A 19,786-nucleotide genomic window follows, 5' to 3' on the forward strand; every position below is an offset into this window, starting at 1 on the left:
CTTGTAGGTCTTCATAGAACCGTTCAACTTCAGCTTCTTCAGCGTTACTGGTTGGGGCATAGACTTGGATTACTGTGATATTGAATGGTTTGCCTTGGAAACGAACAGAGATCATTCTGTCGTTTTTGAGACTGCATCCAAGTGAACTGCTCTATCATAAACTACAAATATTTATTTTTAATTAGCTGATTTTAATAAGATTATTTTTAACTACAGTACAAAATCAAGCATTGTGGATAGCTGACTCTCATTTTCCAATCACTACTCCACAGTCATTCTAAAGATAGCAAGACCTTACTCTAATAATACAAATAAAGTTGTATACAATCACAACAGCAACATTTGACCATTAGTTACCAACCATGGATCCGTGAGAACCAAGTTCACTTTTAACTGACCTGTGAAAAAGCTTATTTTAAATAAAAGTGCTTGTGTCATTCTAATGGTCAATATCATTTATATACTAGCATGTTAAAATAATGTAACAAATTCTTAGCAGCTTGAAAGAACACATCTGTTATCTTACTGTTTCTGGAGCTGCGTGTTGCTTTCCTGGCTTCTCTGCAATGCTACCATCAAGGGCAGTTGACCAGTGTTGGGATATCATCTGAAAGCTTGCCTGAGGAAGGGTCTGCTTCTTGGTCCATTTCCTAATAGTTCACTTCGCACCAGGGGCTTCCTTCAGCACTAGAGGCTGCCCAGAACTCCTGCCATATGGGCTTCTCCAGCTTGTCTGTTTGCTCTCTCAAAGCCAGCTAGCAAGACAGAAACTCCAGCAAAGCAGGTGCTGTAATCTAGTGTAAGAGTCATGTAATCACTCATATTTTCTTACTTTTCTTGTGTTCTGTTGGTAGAAGCAAGTCACATGTCCCAGCTATCTTCACGCAGGCAGATCTTGCAAGGCAGGTAGCCTGGGAGCTGTCTTAGAGTCTTCCTGAAACTTTCTGGGAGACATTTCCAACTTTTAATGAAAGCAATATAATCATGAGAAATTAAAAAAATAGATATTAACCTTATAATATCATATAAAATGCACTATGTATTTCATCATTGCCTCCAGCATTGATTAGAATTGATTTGTCCATATAGTCAAGGCTGTGGTTTTTCCAGGAGTCAGGTATGGATGTGAGAGTTGGTCCATAAAGAGGGCTGAGTGCCGAAGAATTGATGCTTTCAAATTGTGCTGGAGAAAACTCTTGAGAGTCCCTTGGAGTGCAGTGAGATCAAACCAGTCAATTCTAAAGGAAATCAACCTTGAATATTCATTGGAAGGACTGTTGGCTGAAGCTGAAGCCCCAGTCCTTTTACCACCTGATGCAAAGAGCTGACTCATTGAAAAAGACTGATTCTGGGAAAGATTGAAGGCAAAAGGAAAAAGGGGCGGCAGAGGATGAGATGCTTAGATGGCATCACTGACTCAATACACGTGAATTTAAACAAACTCTGGGAGATAGTGAAGGATAGAGGAGCCTGGCATGCTGCAGTCCATGGGGTCACTAAGAGTCAGTCAGTATAGACTGAACAACAATTGAGTAAAAATGTTTCTTGTCCATATTTTGTTTTTCAAAATAGATGAAATTAAGAGCTTAGTCTTCTAAGACTCCCTGAATCAGTTTTCATCCAACATAGCTTGCCTTCTCCTAAATGAAGCCGAAGGTAGCTTGTGACAGATTTAAAGGATGTCAGTACTGATACTAATCTGATTATAAAATGTGTACCCCTTTGAAACTCCCTGTTTCAGCCTCTCTGCTTCTTACACCTGTCTGTTAGCTCTCGTATGAAAGTCACTCAGTCATGTCTGACTTTGCAACCCCATAGACTGTATAGCCTGCCAGGCTTCTCTGTCTATAGAATCCTCAAGGCAAAAATACTGGAGTGGAGCCATTCCCTTCTCCAGGGAATCTTCCCAACCCAGGGGTCAAACCCAGGTCTCCTGTATTGCTGGTGGATTCTTTACCATCTGAGCTACCAGGGAGCGTCCCCTATGTACTGATGCTCAGACATGGTCCTTGGAGTTGGCACTGCTGTCCATGGAAGACGCTTCTTGTGATATATTTCACAGCAAAATGGACAACCAGCTCTCTGGGGATACTGTGGACATCCTGGAGTCTGCTAGTGCACCCTGGAGCGTATCCTGGAGTCTCAACTTGTGGGCTCATTGTGCAGCCCCAGAGCGGTCTACATCTGCCTTTAGGGATCGATGGTGATCTGTTACCTGCCTGAATCTACATGCTGGACCACACGTGGATGGGTGTCTGCAGTCTGTGTTTTATTAACTGGCTTGCTTCTGATGGGCCTACACAGTAGAGCAGCTGAGCGTCTGAGCAAAGTACATCGTAGGCAAATGCTCTTCCTAGTTTCAGGCACATAACGCAGGTTTACAATTTCTGCATCATCCTGAAACATTGCAAAAGATCAAAGGACTGATCTGACCAGTTTTAGAAGGACTTGAAGATATAGAACAAAGCTACTATAACCAGGGAAAAAAACAAGACCTGTATGTCATCAGCTGTCTGGACCTTTCCACATGGTAATGCCTGTATGCTTGTCCCATTCTCACTTGAAAGGAGAAACACTGATTTTTAATGTTCCCTTCTTCTTTTGTATTTTATATCAAAAACTTGTCCTATGATCCTTTCAAAACATGTCATCCTTCTATTGAGTTGACCAAGAAGTTCATTTAGGATTTTCTGTAAAATGTTATGGAGAAATCTGAAAGAAGTTTTTGGCCAACCAAGTATATTAAAGGATATCAGATGGCTGTTTCTTATTTATTTTTTTTCTGGAAAAGTTGCCAGGAGAAAAAAGTGTCATGGTAAAATGTCATGGTAGGCATAGAATGAGTCTTCACAGTTGTAGAACACAGAGGAAGAACAAAATGCCCAGACAGCTAGATTTTCTAGACCTGAAACTGGCCTTAAAGAAACTAATGTAAACATATCACTTCATTTGGTAGATGAAACAGCAAAGCCGAGAAAGGTCAAGTGGTAGACACTGCCTCACAGAACAGGTGGACCCTGGCTTTTATAAACAGTGCTGCTATGAACACTGAGGGTACCTGGGTCTTTTTCAATGAACCTATTTGCAGGGAAGGAAAGGAGACACGGAGATAGAGAGTAGACTTGTGGACAGAGTAGGGGAGGGAGAAGGTGGGATGAATGGAGACAGGAACATCAATCAGCACGCGTCCTGATCGGGTACAAGACGGATCAGTGGTGAGCAGCTGCTGTGTAGCCCAGGGAGTCCAGTCTGGTGCTCTGTGATGACCTGGAGGGGTGGGATGGGGCAACAGGGGGGAAGCTGGGGACGGAGAGGGTGTATACATAATCGTGGCTGATTTGTGTTGTTGTATGGCAGAAACCAACACAATATTGTAAAAATGAAAGAAAAAAATGATGAACCCCAATCCTCTAGACTTTTCCCCTTTTTTAGTCTAAGGAACCATTCCATTTGTCCTAATGATAGTGAGCACCAGCTTTGAGTTAGGAAGCTGGCATGCATAGTTTTGAAAGCTCATGCCCTTCCTTTAACCTGGTGCTATTGTATGGGAAACCACTCAGGAAAGTTAAAAAGCAAAACAAAAAGCCACGTTCCTGCTAAGCAGGTAGAAAGTAGTGTCAGCCTTTGAACTTGAGGAGGGTGCCACTTCTGGTCCATCAGGGAGCCTTTGCCCAACTTTTCTTAAAGCAGATGGAGCAGGTTGTAGATTCAGTCAGGCACAGCCATTCAACCATTATGCATGGTGGTGTCTTTTTATTATTATTGTGTTTTTTTAAAAACAACTCGGAAATTTCTGGGCCACAGTTTGTACTTTCAGGAATTGAACTTGGAAGCAGCAGGTTTTTAGCACAAACAGGGAGACCAATTATTTTCCCAAAGCTCTGAAATAGAGGCATAGTTGGGCTAATTTGTTAGGATTGATTCAGAAAATTTAGGGGGTAACAGTATTAAGACTCTGGAAGCTTTCAGCGTCCTGGGGGCTTTGAGGCATGTTCAAGACGAAGGATGTTTCCATGGGGAGATGAAAGGCCAGTTGGGTCTCTTTGTAGAATAGCCTGAACAGGCTTCTTCTGAGGGTTTCTCTGTTTGATCCTGTTCTCCTTCAGTGAGGCAGGCCTCTCTGTTGTCATTTAAACACCTCATTGAAAGGCAGTTCTAAATGGTTTTAAAAATGAGGTCTGGTGAGGTCCAAAACTCCTTGAAGTTCCCCCAGCGCTGGGTTTTCCCCATGGCTTTGAATCACAGTGTTTATTTTTAAAGCCTTTTGTGGTTCGACCCTTCTGGTTTGTTATTGCAGCTGGACCCACTTAGTCCTCGCCCGGCTCCTCCAGCCCGTTTGTGGTTTGGGGTACCATTTGGCCGCCCTAGGACTGGGCTGAGGGCTCAAGAGGCCAAGACCACGGCCACATCTGTTTTCTGTTAGCTCCCAAAGTCACAGGTGTCCCTAATTGGGCTCTGCTCTCTCACCAGAAATGGCTCTCTTTTCTTCTCCCCTCTCTGTGTTCTCCTTACATTGCCTTGAAAATAGGGGGTTTCATTTTCTTGTTTTGTTATGTTTTGGTCTCGGCTTCCAATTACTCCCTCTTCTTCCCCAGGCAAATCCCGACTCTCACCTTCACCCAGATCCCCAATGCTTGTCTTTACAGAAGGAGTTGTTTTCAGTGGATTGTAGAAGAGAGATTAAACTTCCCAGGAAGGCCTAGTGCGGCCAGGACACGTGTTTCTCTCCCTGGCACAGCCAAGGACAGAGCAGCTCTTTGTTGAGTTGGGTAACAAGGAGCTCAAACCCTGCTGAAAGATGAAGCTGATGAGTGGAAACCTCTTCAGGGAACCCAGAAAGATTTACTTTAATTAGAATTTATGCCCCAGTCTAAGGCCTGCAACTGCCGTCTTCTTGGAAACGAAAAGCTGACTGCTGCTGAAACTGGCAGACCAAGGCTTGGTTCTTTCTACACACCTACTTTGGTTGTCCTCAGATTCTTTTGATCACATTCTTCCCTCAGTGCTTTCTGTGTTTGAGTTTCTCTAGATAATGTGTACATACCCTTCTGACTCACTCACATTCTAGAAGGGTCTTCTGAAAGTTTTAGTCCAATATTGACTATTTCTCTGCTTTTCAGCTCTGAATTTTGGTAGTGCTCAAGCCTTCCTTTCATGTTGCCACTGGATCTTTTTAAAACTCAGTTAACATCTATACGCATGTCCTTATTTTAGCATGTAGTATTTGGAGAGATCAGGGAATTTTTAGAACCAGCTTTGGCTGGAAAGCCAGATGGAATAGTCATTTTAAAAATTCTCACAATTTCTTATTACAAGATTGCTTGATCCCAATTTGAAACCCGTTTCCTGTCCTGGCCCGTTCATGTTGGCACACTGACTCCCAGTCTCAAGGACTAAGCCCACGATACGCTAACTAACCAGGGAACTCCTTGAGAGGTGTGGTTAGTTTGCAATAACCAGAGCCTCAGGTATGGGCGAGATATAGTCCTGTCTGAGGCTGGTGAAATAAAAATTCAGGTGTCTGACTCATATCCATAATTCTTAGGTTTGAGTTATTTATAGGTCATTCTGATTTTCTCTATGAATGCATTTGTGGAATGGACTGACATATTTTTGTGATCATTGTTGAAAGTACCCTTTCTGAACTTGGGAAATGGTATATGCATCATTTTATTATGAGCCATTTCTGTTACTTTTGGTCTCTTTCTATTGACAATTCCCAGTGTGGAGGTGAAGGTGGGGAAAGATGCTCAGTGTTCTTTTTTTCCCTCATTATAAAAGGAAGTCAATCATTCCAAAAGGTGGTAATTATAATTCTTAATACTGTAATAAAAGGGGAGAGGTGTCTAGAGGCAAAAGCCTGTAAAACCATAAAGAAACAAGCAAGTAATGGCTTTGGGCCTTTTTATTTCATGGCCTTTAAGGATTGCCTTGCCTGTTTTGTTTTTTTGATGTTAAAGGTCTCAATGTACTTTGTAGCGTGGTGACAGTTGAATTAAGATGGTCATGGACTAGGAGAACAAAACAGAAACTGTACTCTCTGTTCTGTACCAGCTTAACTTTTTCTCCTTTACACGTTGAGAAGCAAGAAAATACTCCCCTGTTTGATGTACCACGGATGAGAATATGTCAGAGGGCCAGCATGACGTGTTTGGAAGTTCAAGTTAATAGCCTCGGCTGTCAGGACTCTCTTATCTCAAGTGTAATGAGGCACAATCAACTCTTTAGACTGTAATCATACCTTAAATCAAGGGAGCAAGGATCACTGTCTGCTGTGGAAAATGGGGATCTGGTTCACATTATGCACTGAGAGCTATGAGGGGCCCTGCCAGCCAAAGCCGGAGCCACCATGCGGCAAGCAAATGACCTTGGCCACCGGCCCGTCATCCCTGGTGCCCTGAATTGTCCAGATGTCTGTTTCTGAGGGGTCTAATTGTCACTCCAGGATGACTTCAGAAAGATTAGTGCCAGACAGCCAGGCACCGGGGTCTCCCACAGTTTGCTGCCAGCACCATGAGTTCTGGGCTCCTTGGAAGCTAGAGGGCTGGCAGTTGGCTTCTTGGGAACAATCAGGTAGCTTGTGTCTCTGGAGTTCCTATTGTCTGACCCCTCATCTCCCTGTCGAGGTGGCCCCTTCTCTGTGTGACATGCTCATGCCGTCCTGCCGCCCACCTGCATGTCAGCCAGTGCCTGACATTCCTGAGGACAGCTGGGACTTGGTGAGGGGGGTCAGGCTGTTGCTCGTGACCTTCAATATTTAGTCCATCCTCCTGGAGTATGGGTTTCCCTGATGGCTCAGTAGTACAGAAGAATCAATACAATGCAGGAGACTCGGGTTCAATCTCTGCATCGAGGAGATCCCTTGGAGGAGGTAATGGGAACCCACTCCAGTATTCTTGCCTAAAAAATCCCATAGACAGAGGAACCTGGCGGGCTACAGTCCATGGGGTTGCAAAGAGTTGGACATGACTGAGCACACAGCACAACTCATGGTACTCACGACATGTAAGTTCACTGGGAACCCTCAATTAGTCGGTTTCTAAATCCTTGCTTCTGGGGCACACACAGGGTTAGGTTCCTGTGAGCCTCTGGTCACAAAGTCTTCATCAACTTCTGAATAAAGAACATTTTATTCATATTTCGTTGAAATCACCTTATTTAACATATAATTGATTCCTTACCTTTGAACTTAAAGCCAACAGAACATTTTGCGTTTACAAATAAATGTTAGCCAGTAGGCATAGAATTCGCAAATGCAGAATCTGTAAATGTGGAGTCAAGAAAGAGCAGAGCATTGACTCCATTTTCTTCTTCTTTCATGAATATCAGTTACTATAGGAAAGAAGAAATGTCTGCATTTGTCCAACTCCATTTGTACTCTGAATCTTATAGGTACGAAGGAGATGTTTAAGCTCCTCTCAGGAAGCAGGATTCTTTGTGCATCCCTATGTCCTTGGCAGTGGCCATAGCACTGGTGGAAAACTTCCCAACCTCTGAAGCAGCTCTCAGACATTCCTGCTTCCTGATGGAATTAGACCTCTTTGGAAGCTTTCCTGCCGGTCCTGACGCCCGTGTTTTTTCTGAACATGAGTGCTTCTGCTTTGACCTGGAGAAGAACAGTGGTTTTAGAGCTTTAGTGATCAACAGCACCCTGAACTAACAAGCTGGGTGAGGTCACACTGGGCATGTCTCCCTAGCAAGTAACAACAAAGGTTAGTTTGCATCTCGTTTCTCTTTGTAAATTTGGCTTCGGGAGAGTTGCCGGGAAGGTAAAGGAAGTTTCCCTTCTGGTTAAGGGATGTGGGCTGATTTCTGGGAGCCCATTGTGATTCTTCGAACAGGACTCTGAAGCTTCCTTCTGAAACACAGTGCCAACCTCCATGCCTTGTTGGGAGCCATAGAGGTCCAGGCTGGAATAATCTGGGGGGGATGCTCTTCTGCTTGTGGGATCGTGTATCAGCATGTGGGATGGATTGCTGGCTGAGATGCCACAGAGGTTTCTCCCTGAGCACTAACATCTGTTGACAAGCCAAGGATAGTTATGAAATTCCCGCCCAGCATCTTGCTCTGGGAAGTGTGAGGCTCCTCCATTAGCTATGTGTCTGTCACAGCAAATTGAAACCAAGGAGGAGGGGCTCCCTCTGGTGATCTCAGCAGGAATGCAGACTGTCTCCTGAGCAGTGCCAATTCCCCAAGTGAAGGTCCTTGAGGGAGGGATGCTCACGTCATTGTAGCTTCTCTGCCTGTCCTTTCTTTAAAGGTCTGTTGTAGCCATAAGGAGCACAGTAGGGCCTGAAGGGCTGACAGATGGAAAAGATAGTGGTGGGAAAGGTGAAACAGGGAGTCAGGGGAAGAGTGTGTTTCTATTGACAGTTGATCCTTTGATGACAGATGGACTAGGTGTAGGACTGAAACCGTTCAATTATTCAGATTTCTGCTATGATTATTTTCTTCATTCTATGAGGACTTCCCTGGTGGCTCAGGGGTAAATAATCCACCTGGAATGCAGGAGATCCAGGCTCAATCCCTGGGTTGGAAAGATCCCCTGGAGAAGGGCATGGCAACCCACCCCAGTATTGTTGCCTGGAGAATCCCATGGACAGAGGAGGCTGGAGGGCTACAGTCCATGAGGTCACAAAGAGTAGGACACAATTGAATGACGATCACTTTTGCTTTCTTTTCACCATACAGTTCAGATAAAACCAACCTCGTTTTTTGGTGTCCAAGTAACCAACCTCGTTGCTTGGTGTCCACACCTTGTCAGGTGCCTTGTCTGAGAAGCAGAGTTCCCGTCTGCCATCCTTGGCCAGGTGAAGACAACAATGATGGGATCATTGGCCTCTCCCAAGGTCCATAGTGGAGGGAAATCATGAGACCTGGGCCTTTCTCATCTCAGGATGGTTATGAACAATTTGCATCTGTTTAGCTTCTGTTAAAACACCCTATGTCCCCCAGAATATGAAACTGCTGCTGCTGCTGCTGCTGTCTTTTCAGTCGTGTCCGACTCTGTGTGACCCCATAGACGGCAGCCCACCAGGCTTCCCCGTCCCTGGGATTCTCCAGGCAAGAACACTGGAGTGGGTTGCCATTTCCTTCTCCAATACAGGAAAGTGAAAAGTGAAAGGGAAGTCACTTAGTCGTGTCCGACTCTTTGTGATCCCATGGGCTGCAGCCTACCAGGCTCCTCCATCCATGGGATTTTCCAGGCGAGAGTACTGGAGTGGGGTGCCATTGCCTTCTCCGAATATGAAACTAAGAGAGACCTAATGTGAAGAGGGTGAGGAGTTCATCGAGTAAGGTGGATAAAGACCGTGCCATTACATCAGGTTATGGTTTAACACTTAACTTAGGAGTCTTTGAGACAAGCAGCTATCACCAACATTTCAGGCCACTGTTCTGATTTATAGCTTCTTTTTAACAATATTTGGAAAGGGAGTTTGACTTGAGAAATTGTCAGCAATGCACAGCCTGCCCTGTCTTCCCAGTGCTATCTGAAACATGTGACAAAGTAAACGGCCAGCAGAGCAAGGTGTTTTGTTCTAAGAATAATAACGGGTCTTATCACCTCTCCCCATAATGCTATCAGCTTTCCATGTGATTGAGGGGTTCTGTTTATAGTTTAATTTCCCTAATGTTCACAGTGATGCCTGCATTGATAGGACAATCCTTAATTAGACCGTAGTTCCTCTGATGAAACATGTGAGGAGAGAGAGAGAGAGAGAAATTTTGCACAAGCACTGTGCTGAGGTGCTGGCTGTCTGCTGGTCCAAGAGAAGGGACCTGATATGACAAGAATGCCTTATTTTAAAACCTGAGCATATAGTTTGCAAAAAAATCCCAAAGCAAAGACAGGTCTGTGTTCTGTTGTCACTTGATTTTATTTTCTGTATCACTGTTTTGTCATCTTCACTGGAGTCATACAGACTTTTCTTTAAAGCTGGATTCGGTTGTTGGGCTTATTACTCTCATGGAATAGCATCACTTCCATAAGCCTGAAAAGTGATTGATGGGAATTGTAAATATGAATGGAGTCAAAAAATGTAACATTGAGATTAAAATGCACATTGTAAATTCAAGCATAAAATGTCCTTAAGAACAGATTGATTTTTCTGGTGCTATGTTGTCAAAGATGCTTTTAAGTTTTCAGCTGGGTAAAGCATGTCATAATTTCATGTTCAAGGTGGCCAGAGCATGTCCATGTTTTCTAAAGATCAAATCAGTCAATATTAAAGGAAATCTGTCCTTAATATTTATTGTAAGGACTGATGCCAAAACTGAAGCTCCAATATTTTGGTCACTTGATGCGAAGAACTGACTCATTAGAATAAGACCCTCATGCTGGGAAAGCTTGAAGGCAGGAGGAGAAGGGGACAACAGAGGATGAGATGGTTGAAAGGCATCACCGACTTGATGGACATGAGTTTGAGCAAGCTCCAGGAGTTGGTGATGGACAGGGAAGCCTGGTGTGCTGCAGTCCACGGGGTCTCAAAGAGTCGGACATGACCAAGTGACTGAACTGAACCTGAATTGACATGGAAAACTAAGAGGGTGAAAGAGAGCTGCTGAAAACTTTCTTACTCTGCAAGGAGATCAAACCAGTCAATCCTAAAGGAAATCAGTCTTGAATATTCATTGGAAGGTCTGATGCTGAAGTTGAAGCTCCAATATTTGGCCACCTGATGCAAAGAGCTGACTCATTGGAAAAGACCCTGATGCTGGGAAAGATTGAGGGTAAGAGGAAAAGGGGGCGACAGAGGATGAGATGATTGGATGGAATCACTGACTCATTGGACATGAGTTTGGGCAGACTCTAAGAGATAGTGGAGGACAGGGGAGCCTGCTGTGCTGCAGTCCATGGGGTCTCAAAGAGTTGGACAGAACTTAGCCACTGAACAACAACAACATTCTGCAATTAACTGGAGAGAAGGGTCAAAGGGTGAGCAGGCCACCAGCTGAAGTTCAAGTACATTCAGGACAGTGCCTGGGTGAAGGGGCCTGAAGCTCTGATGATAGAAATGAAGTCCAAGAACTTTGATCTTGTTTTAATTAATCATTGAAGACTTGCTACATAGGAAACATTCCAGTCTAAATGAGCATCATTAGTTCAGAACTTGGAGTAATTTTTCCTTGGCAGTTCAACTGATGGCTGTGGAAAGTGGGTTACCTAAGGGAATTATCAGTATGAACATTCCACGTATAAAGATAATGTTTATATCATTTAAGGAAGGGCATTTTCCTGGCTCTCACTGATGGTCCCTTGTTCGACCTTGTTCTCTTGTCTGGCTTCTGTTCCTGTGAGCAGCTGTCCCTTCGGGGGGATATCTGTGAGCATCTAGAGAGATTTTGGTGGGTGTGGAGGCAACTCCCTCAGGGAGTCTGCAGAAGGACCCTTGTGTATGTTTTAGTCAGCTTAATAGACAAGGACAGAGCCATTTTGGCTTCTTTGCCCTGAGAAGTCTAGGATAAAGTCTGGATTTTACAATTGCTTGAACAGGATGTAAAAAAGGGGGACTCAGATCTGTATGAGTAGCATCAGAAAGGTGTCTCCTTCTAAAGAAAGGTGGAAGGAGGACTTTATTTTGAGCAGAGATGGGATCAAGGCATGCCTCAAGCCTCTGGTCCAGGAAGGCGTGACTCCCTTCCCACAGGACTTTCTCTCCCGCACAGTCACCACCCACCTACTCCTACCTGGGCACCTGCTCGATGCCTGGCAACAGACCTGGAGGAGAGCATCTCAGTCCCCCTGAGGTTTGATTTGCTCTGTTTTTCTGGATGATTTTGACTGATACCAGATTGGATAATGTGATGTTAACAGGGAAGAGTGTCTCCAGAAGCTGACTTTAGGATTATGCCCTCTGGGTCCATGGGTCCGTTATCATTTACACAAACTTGGAAGTAGAGTGGAGGAAACCTCATGAAATGTTTGCCTGGGCTCTGGGACTCAGAGTTGAATAGGACAGAATGATAGCCCTTGATAGAGGAAGCAGACAAATTCCAGAGGGTGATATGAGATAACTGGAGGTAGGCACTGGGTGTCCTGCTCACAGAGAACAGGGGACTACATCCCATGGGGACACATGTGGATTTCAGAGAGCCTGGCGGGATGCAGCAACAGCGCTTAAAACGACTGGCTTGAGTGATGAGGTCAAGCCAACAAGATAGAATTGGAAAGGGTGAGAAATACAGAGGTCTGGATTTAGATTCATAAATATACTTCATAGGTACCACAAGGAGGGCAGGTACTGTCTCAGCAGCTAGTAAAATCAAAAGAAAAAAAAAAAAAACAAACCAATGCCCATGGTCAGTTTCATACTTACCGTCCAATAGAGGAGGGGTTTGTCTTGAGATTTTATGAAAGTGAAAGTGAAGTCACTCAGTCATGTCCGACTCTTTTTGACCCCATGGACAGTAGCCTACCAAGCTCCGCCATCCATGGGATTTTCCAGGCAAGAATACTGGAGTGGGCTGCCATTTCCTTCTCCAGGGGATCTTCCTGACCCAGGGATCGAACCCAGGTCTCCTGCAATGCAGACAGACGCTTTACCTTCTGAGCCACCAGGAAAAGGAAAGCCAAACCCAGCCCATGGTTGGGACAGAGAAATGGGACAGGGGAATAGCCACGGGGTGGTTTGTATGTGTCAGGCATGGCCTGGATCACGCTCTCTGTGCTGGCAGAGCTTGTCAGTGGAAAATAACGGAATACAATTTTGTAAAATACCATCTGCCTTTTAAACTGGTCTTGTTTTCTTTATGCTTCGTCCAGCGAAGCAGGGCTTGTATTGAATGCAGTGAGGAGTGATGGATTGTGTCTTCTTTAATCATCAGTAAGCTCAGAAATTTCCCGATTATTCAGCATCCCTCCCCCAGGTCTGATAGTTTGGTTCATGATGCTCAAGGATGAGGAAAGGGATATAGGTAGAAGGCGGCCCTTAAGTCAAGGTCCTGGGTTGACATTTCGAAGGGTGCCTGTTGCGGAGAGAATGGAGGAAGCATCTTTGATTCATACAAAAAGGGTGTCTTTTTACAGCAGGTTTGCATCAGGACACGCCCGACCTTCTGGTTATGTTTAGCAAGTCCGATTTGATCAGATCTTGTCCTTGCTGGAGGCTGCAGGATGGGCAGAAAGGCTTCATGACTAATCGAAGGCAGCTGACACGGTTGTTTTTAAACGTTAGTGAAACTGCGTTGGTTCTTCCTGGGGAGGAAGTTTCAGTACAGTTCGTGCTGAAACGGGTGGCATGACTCATTGCCAAACGCAAAGAAAAGAAAATCTTTTTATTCCCCCACATGTGTACACACTCTAAACACAGCCGGGTTTACAGGAAGGTAAGACACCATCTGGTTCAATGCGTAGTAGCCTATTTCTTATTTTTATCACTGATTTATATTGAGAGGATGACAAATAGAACAGAAGTAGGTTTTGGGTTATACAACACACCCAGCGATTCATATGGTGTTAAGCCTGCTGTTGTCTCAAAAGCAAGAAACAAATGCATCTCTGAGAAACTTCACCTGTTGCTGGAACAAAGAGACAAGTCTTGGAGCCCACCTTTGACAGTGGAAGACCTGATAGGTCACTGGGACTGATTTCAACAGGTTTTAAATGCCCATTTATTCTTCATGCCTTTGGAGAAATGAAAGGATTTCACTGCACTTGCTGGGTTTAAGCCAAAAAACAAGAGCATAGTTTCACTTTTAATTCAAAACACAATTTGTCCCAGATCACTGTTATCTCATGTAAAACAGCAGCATTAAAGTCTGGACACATATTAATAAAATAAATGAAGGTATTGAGAAGCTAGAACTGACACAGCCCAGCATGCATATTGAATTGGCTTGTGTGGGTTTGTTCTAATCCGATTGGGACATCTTTCCATTTCTCTACTGAATTGGTGAGAGAGCATCCTTTGTAGCTAGAGACTTCTAAAAAGCTTCTATCTGTTCGTTTTTTCAGAAAATAGTTTTCTGAGTGATTTATCCCATTGCCATTTCACTAACAATTCGCTGTGATTTTCACAGTCTGCCGTCTTTCCAGGCACAAATCCCGTCTTCTCCTTCATGCACATGCTTGAGACCTTTGCCTTAGTTCAGCTTCCTCCTGGGAAGGTTTTGGGGCCAGTTGTGAATTTAATCTGTGATAGACAGTGCCCTCTTCCTAAGGAATGACCAAAGAGCTAGTTTAAGAACCCAAACCTATCCTGTTTGCTTTAATGGGAAGTAACAGCAATAGTTTAATTTTTTAGCCTTAAATCTTGATCTTAGAATTGAATCTCAAATTTCAATCTCAAGTTGGATCTTGAGTCCCTTTTGTGTGTGCGAGCGACTGCTTACAGGGCAAGTCTTGTTGAATGTGTTGTTCTGAATAAATAGGAATTGAGAGACCACATTTTTCCAAAAGCCTCAGACATCCTTCTCTTTCTGGGTCCTGAGATTCTAGTCTACAAAGGACAGATCAATTTAGCTGTCAAAATGAAAGCCGAGAGGCCAATTGCCCATGCAAATTAAACACTTGTGCAAGCGCTTCAAAATTGCCTGCCTGAAAAGTGAGGCTGCCCTTTGAAAATTTGGCACATGGTGTCAGAAAGAAGAAAGTAGCCCCTATTCAGGGACATTGGCATCCTTAGAGAGCTGATCTTAGAAATTGCTCATTTTGAGCAGTCGCTTAGTTTTGGGCAACATTTTTGCTTGACTAAGGATGTCATTTTTGCCCTCTCTTTCCCTTTCTTCCCATGCCTCCTGGAAGCTCAGAACACATCTCATCATCAGGTGTAGGAACAGAGGCATAGGAAGTGTTTCTTTACGCTGGCTTTGTTTCAGCTACTGAGGCAGTGTATTTGTTCTAGGGTCAGCAGTTCCTACCAGCTTTAAATACTCACCAAAGGATGATCTACCGGAAGCCAAAATGAAAACCAGTCAGGTTTCTTTTTTCCCAAATGTTGTTAGGATTAGTCAACACTTTGAGAAATGAAATATCCAATTTCCGCCTTCTGTCTTCTGTAGGTCTCAGCTGTGTCTAATATTTGTAAACCATCACATTCCACGGTGACAACTATCTGATTGGAGAGAGGAGCCTCGTGGTGGATCTGGGTGGAAGGCTCTGACAGGATGCTTATATCGGTTTCTTGTGCATCTTACTCCTTGGGTGTCACTTTCAGAAGTGCCTTCTCTTCTGTTCCAGGAGGTAGGGTTTACCTCTGCTGGTCTCAGGGCTAGATGACTGTGTCATAAAATAACCAAGACGTGAGGTCCTGTGTTCCCACCTGAGGACCGACTGTCCTTGAAGCTTCAGCCATTGCTAGGGCTGAAGGTCTCCCGGTGTTCCTACTCTGGCCCAAAGACAGCCAGAGATTTAAAGAAGCAAAACTGTGACGTTCGTTACTTGTCTTTTCTAAATTAGGTGAGATAATTTTGAAAGAGATTTTTTTTTACTAAATGGTCTGGATCAAGAAATGGCATTATTTGTACGAAAACAAATTGGCTGGTTAGTAAAGAAATTGTTTCTGATTTGGGGGAAGCCAGAGGGTGAATTCCTTGAGGACAGGACCCTTCCACGTGACTAGGGAGTTGCGTGTGTCCCTCAACTTTGATGCAGCAAAGTGTCTGATTGGCCGTGTAGAGTGATGTGGGAAGTAAGGCAGAGCATCTATTTGCTCCTCAGTCTCCCACCCGGCACCCATTCTCTGGTTTCCTTCCTTGTTTTCCTCGACAAACCTGAGCACCAGGCCAGCTTCCCGTCTGTGATCCTCGCTGCCCTCTGGTCCTGCTTCCCAGTCTTAGCAGAGCTGCTTTCAGCTTCCAGGCCTTGACTCGTTCATTCGATAGTAGTACCTCCCTTTCGTCCCATTTCACAGTATTTTGTGAATTGTGTAGCAGACAAATCTTGTGTGAGCTCTTGAGAACAGAATCTTGCTTTATCTACTAACCACCCGCCATGCAAGGCCAGAGCGGGACGTTGTGTGTGGTGGTTTGGGTTGTCCCTCAATGAAGCTGTGAAATTCTCGGAACTTGGGAATCCCTAGCCCAGCCGCTTACAGGTTTTCTGAGCTTGCACCTGTGGTGCTTCTTTCCACGACTCTGCTAAACATCCTTATGACACCAGGCGGTCTTGCCCATTGTCACGTTATTTCCTGTAATTTTACTGTGGTTACTCTGGTGCTATTTCTAAATGGAGCTCTTTAGATTGGCCTGAAATTTTAATTTCTCTCTTGTATCTTTAGGATACAAAACCACTGCTCGGCTGACCTTTTGGTTCTAGGAAAACATTTCAATCCACCTTTTTTTCCTCACTCTAAGCCACATGGGGAAGTTTGCATATTTTAGCAGAAAATCGTGTTCTCAAGGGTGTGCTCCTATATGCTCAGTTGCTCAGTTGTGTCCGACTCTTTGCAACCCAATGGACTGTACCCCACCAGACTCCTCTGTCCATGGAATTTTCCAGGTAAGAATACCGGAGTGGGTTGCCATTTCCTTCTCTAGGCGGTTCTTCCAGGTCCAGGAATTGAACCCGCATCTCCTACGTTGACAAGTAGATTCTTTACCACTGAGCCATCTGGGAGGCTTCTGATGGATACTTAGTGCTAATTGATGTTTAAATTGTACACATGTACTTTAATTTAGAGATGATTTTATGAACTTGTGAGGGTGGCTACAGGTCCCACTTCTAGGATAGGTTTCTTCTTTGTGAATCAGAGTGTGACAGGGGTCACCCTGCACGTGTGCTCACATTGGCAGCTTTTTCCATGGCCAGGCCCTAATTAAGAATCATGAGGCAGAGCACTTAGGAGCTGTTTCTACTATAGTTGATTTTCAGCTAAAGGAAAATATGGAATTGAGTCAAATGGAGACATTTGTGTTTTAATAAAACATAAGCAATTTCTTATTTAATGAGTCATTATAATAAATAACCACTTAAAAATACTCCAACTTCAGTCTGAAATGACCTCTGAGACTTTGTAGCTTCTTTACCTTTGGAATTGTTTCTCAGTTTTCTAGAAAATATGTCAGTGAGTTAGTTTATACATCAACTAATTTATGACCTCACTGAGGGAGGAGAGCCCAGCATCCAGGCCTACAGGGGCTGATATTGGTGACTTTAGCTTAGCCTATTCAAGGTCACTGCTTTGTTGCTGTGGTTTCCAAGCCTGCGCCTACACTGCTCGGCACACGTGGGTGTCCTGTGGGATGGTGTATATTCCTTTACAGCAGCAGTCCTCAACCTTTTCATCACCAAGGACTGGTTTCATGGAAGACAGTTTTTACATGGACCAGGGATGGAGGGGGATGGTTTTGGGATGATTCAAGCACAGTCGGGTTCGTGCTCCTATGAGAATCTAATGCCACTGCTGATATGACAGGAGGCAGAACTCAGACAGTAATGCAAGTGATGGAGAGCCGCTGTAAATATAGATGAAACTTCATGTACTCACCTCCTGTTCTGCAGCCTGGTTCAATATTGGTCCATGGCACAGGGGTTGAGGACTCCTGCTTTAGAGGGTGGCACACCTATCCAGACAAGGGTTGACCCTCCAGAGTAGGAGGTCCTGATGGTGTCTGTTTGGCTATCATGGGCTAGAGTGGTAAAATGTCTTTTTCACTGTTGATGTAACTGCAAGCATAGTTAAAACCTTTCAGGGCATGTGTCCCGAATCCTGATATTGGAACTAGTTTCTTGTTTAGATTTCAGATTCTAAAGGGCATTCTATTGTCCCCCAAGACTGTGTGAACTCTGTCTGGGCATTCTGTCCCTTGAGTGTTGCCTTTTCACAAGGAAGGGCCTCGCTTTTAGGTCTGAGGCTGAGCCTGGCACGTCTGGCTGTCCAGGATGCAGGCTGTCCCCACCTGGATTCAGCAGGAAAGTTCACCTCCTGCAGTATTTGTTGTGTGGTCCTGTCAACAATTCTGGATTCTTTCAATGTCCTATTTGGCCTCCATCATTTTTGCCTTTTAAGAGGATAGCTGTTCTCTGTAGGTGTGACCCTTGGATGTCTTAGCTAAGGGGCTACATCAGCTAATTTATGATCTCACTGAGGGAGGATGGGAGAACTCAGCCTTCAGACCTAATTATCACTCTCTCATTTTTAACTTAATTCTGACACATGGGAATCTTTAAGAATTGCTGGACATTCATGGCAGTAACCAGTGGGCCTATCCAACTGTATCAGTTAAATTTTGATTAAGAGATAACCAAATGGAAAGAAATTTTCATACTAACTGTAAAATAGATCAAGAGAGGAAGTTACTGTATTCAAGTTGTTTAGTCAAGAAGTCCCAGCTAACACATTTGTTGCCCCACCCAAAGGAGATATTACTGGTGTTGTGAGAAAGGAATTGCCCACTCCTAGGAATTTTTCCTGGGCCGAGTATGCCTTCTTACCTTGGGGAGAGCTCCCTTCCTCCCTTTTTGGCCTTGAAGATTTACAGCTGCCTCTCCTCCTTTCCAAAGGATGAAGTCACAGACTTTCAAAGGCTCAGCTGGGACCTCAAGGGGTCAGTGATGCCGCAGTGCAGAAGTGCACCTGGGCTGTGGGCGCCTTCCAGGGCAATTCTGAATATTTTACTTTGGATTGCCCCCTCCCTTCCCATGAAGATGCCTAATGGAGGCAGAGAGCCTCATGGAAAGACATTGTCACCTAGCCATTGTCCTCTGGCCTCTGAACCTCAGGACTTTCAAATGGCATTTCAACAGATAGAAAAGTATATAAATTTCCAGATGCTGTAATCCAGTTGTCCTTCTGCAGGCAGATGGCCTTTAGATAATCACTCAGTAGACGGTGTGGGAATCATTGCATAGGGGGACAGCCAGAATGTTTCAGAATGTTCTGGAAGCTTCTCCCCTTGTTCTTGTCATCATTCTCAGCTGCTGCCCAAGCGTTCATGCTGGGATAGGCATGTTCAGTCACTCAGTCATGTCTGACTCCTTGCCCCCCCGTGGACTGTAGCCCACCAGCCTCCTCTGTTCATGGAATTTTCCAGGCAAGAATACTGGAATGGGTTGCTATTCACTTCTGCAGGGGATCTTCCCGACCCAGGAATCGAACCTGCGTCTTTTGTGTCTCCTGCATTGGCAGGCGGATTCTTTACCACTTTGCCACCTGGGAAACCCTGGGATAGGCAACCTCAGTGTGTTTGAGGTTTATGGCAGCCAGAAGCTATGGACTGTGTGAATAGAAGGAAACTTGGACAACAGGACAAGCACGAGCCCCAAAATGTAGTAGCTGAAGTAGGAGACATCCTTAACTAGTAATGGAGAAATTTCTTTTTTGAATAAGAAATGGAAAGTAACGCATTTCTTTAATTTCTGTTGTACATGGTTCTGCGGAAGCTTGTGCTTCGCAGTCATCTTTCATCACATATGTGTTAAGCTTTTAGGATTTTCTTTAAATTTGTTTTAGTAATGTGAATTGTTTTTATGGTTTACAATTTCCTTTAAAAAAAGCTTCATATTTTGCATCAAATAAATTAATATGTAAATAAAAACACAAGTTCTGAATCTAGTATAGTTTATTGTATACCTTCTGACTTCATCTCCTCTTTTTGAAATGCATTACTTAAGGTACTATGCATTTCCAAAAACAGAATGAAAGACCCATCATAAAATGGGCAAATTCACACAATTGGAATTTGATGCTCAAACTACTTAAGGTAACTTAAACAGGTGTGCAATGGTCCTTTTAGTTGTTTTATGAGATTTGTTTTCCTGTATTAATGATATCTGAATTTTTGTTTCTCCTTTTCTGAGGAAAGGAGCCCATTGGTATGGGATAAAAGGCTAGGGCTGTCACATTGT

At 44.1% G+C, this 19,786-nt stretch overlaps 1 protein-coding gene across 1 annotated transcript in view; it reads left to right on the plus strand.

The window, feature by feature from the left end:
* The window catches only part of SEMA5A (sema domain, seven thrombospondin repeats (type 1 and type 1-like), transmembrane domain (TM) and short cytoplasmic domain, (semaphorin) 5A), a 559,453-nt gene that overhangs the window by 111,248 nt on the left and 428,419 nt on the right, over window positions 1–19,786 (plus strand). The gene's annotated exons all lie outside the window — the stretch shown is intronic.

Source organism: Bison bison, unplaced genomic scaffold (assembly GCF_000754665.1).
Source record: "Bison bison bison isolate TAMUID 2011002044 unplaced genomic scaffold, Bison_UMD1.0 scf7180017864250, whole genome shotgun sequence".
NCBI lineage: Eukaryota > Metazoa > Chordata > Mammalia > Artiodactyla > Bovidae > Bison > Bison bison.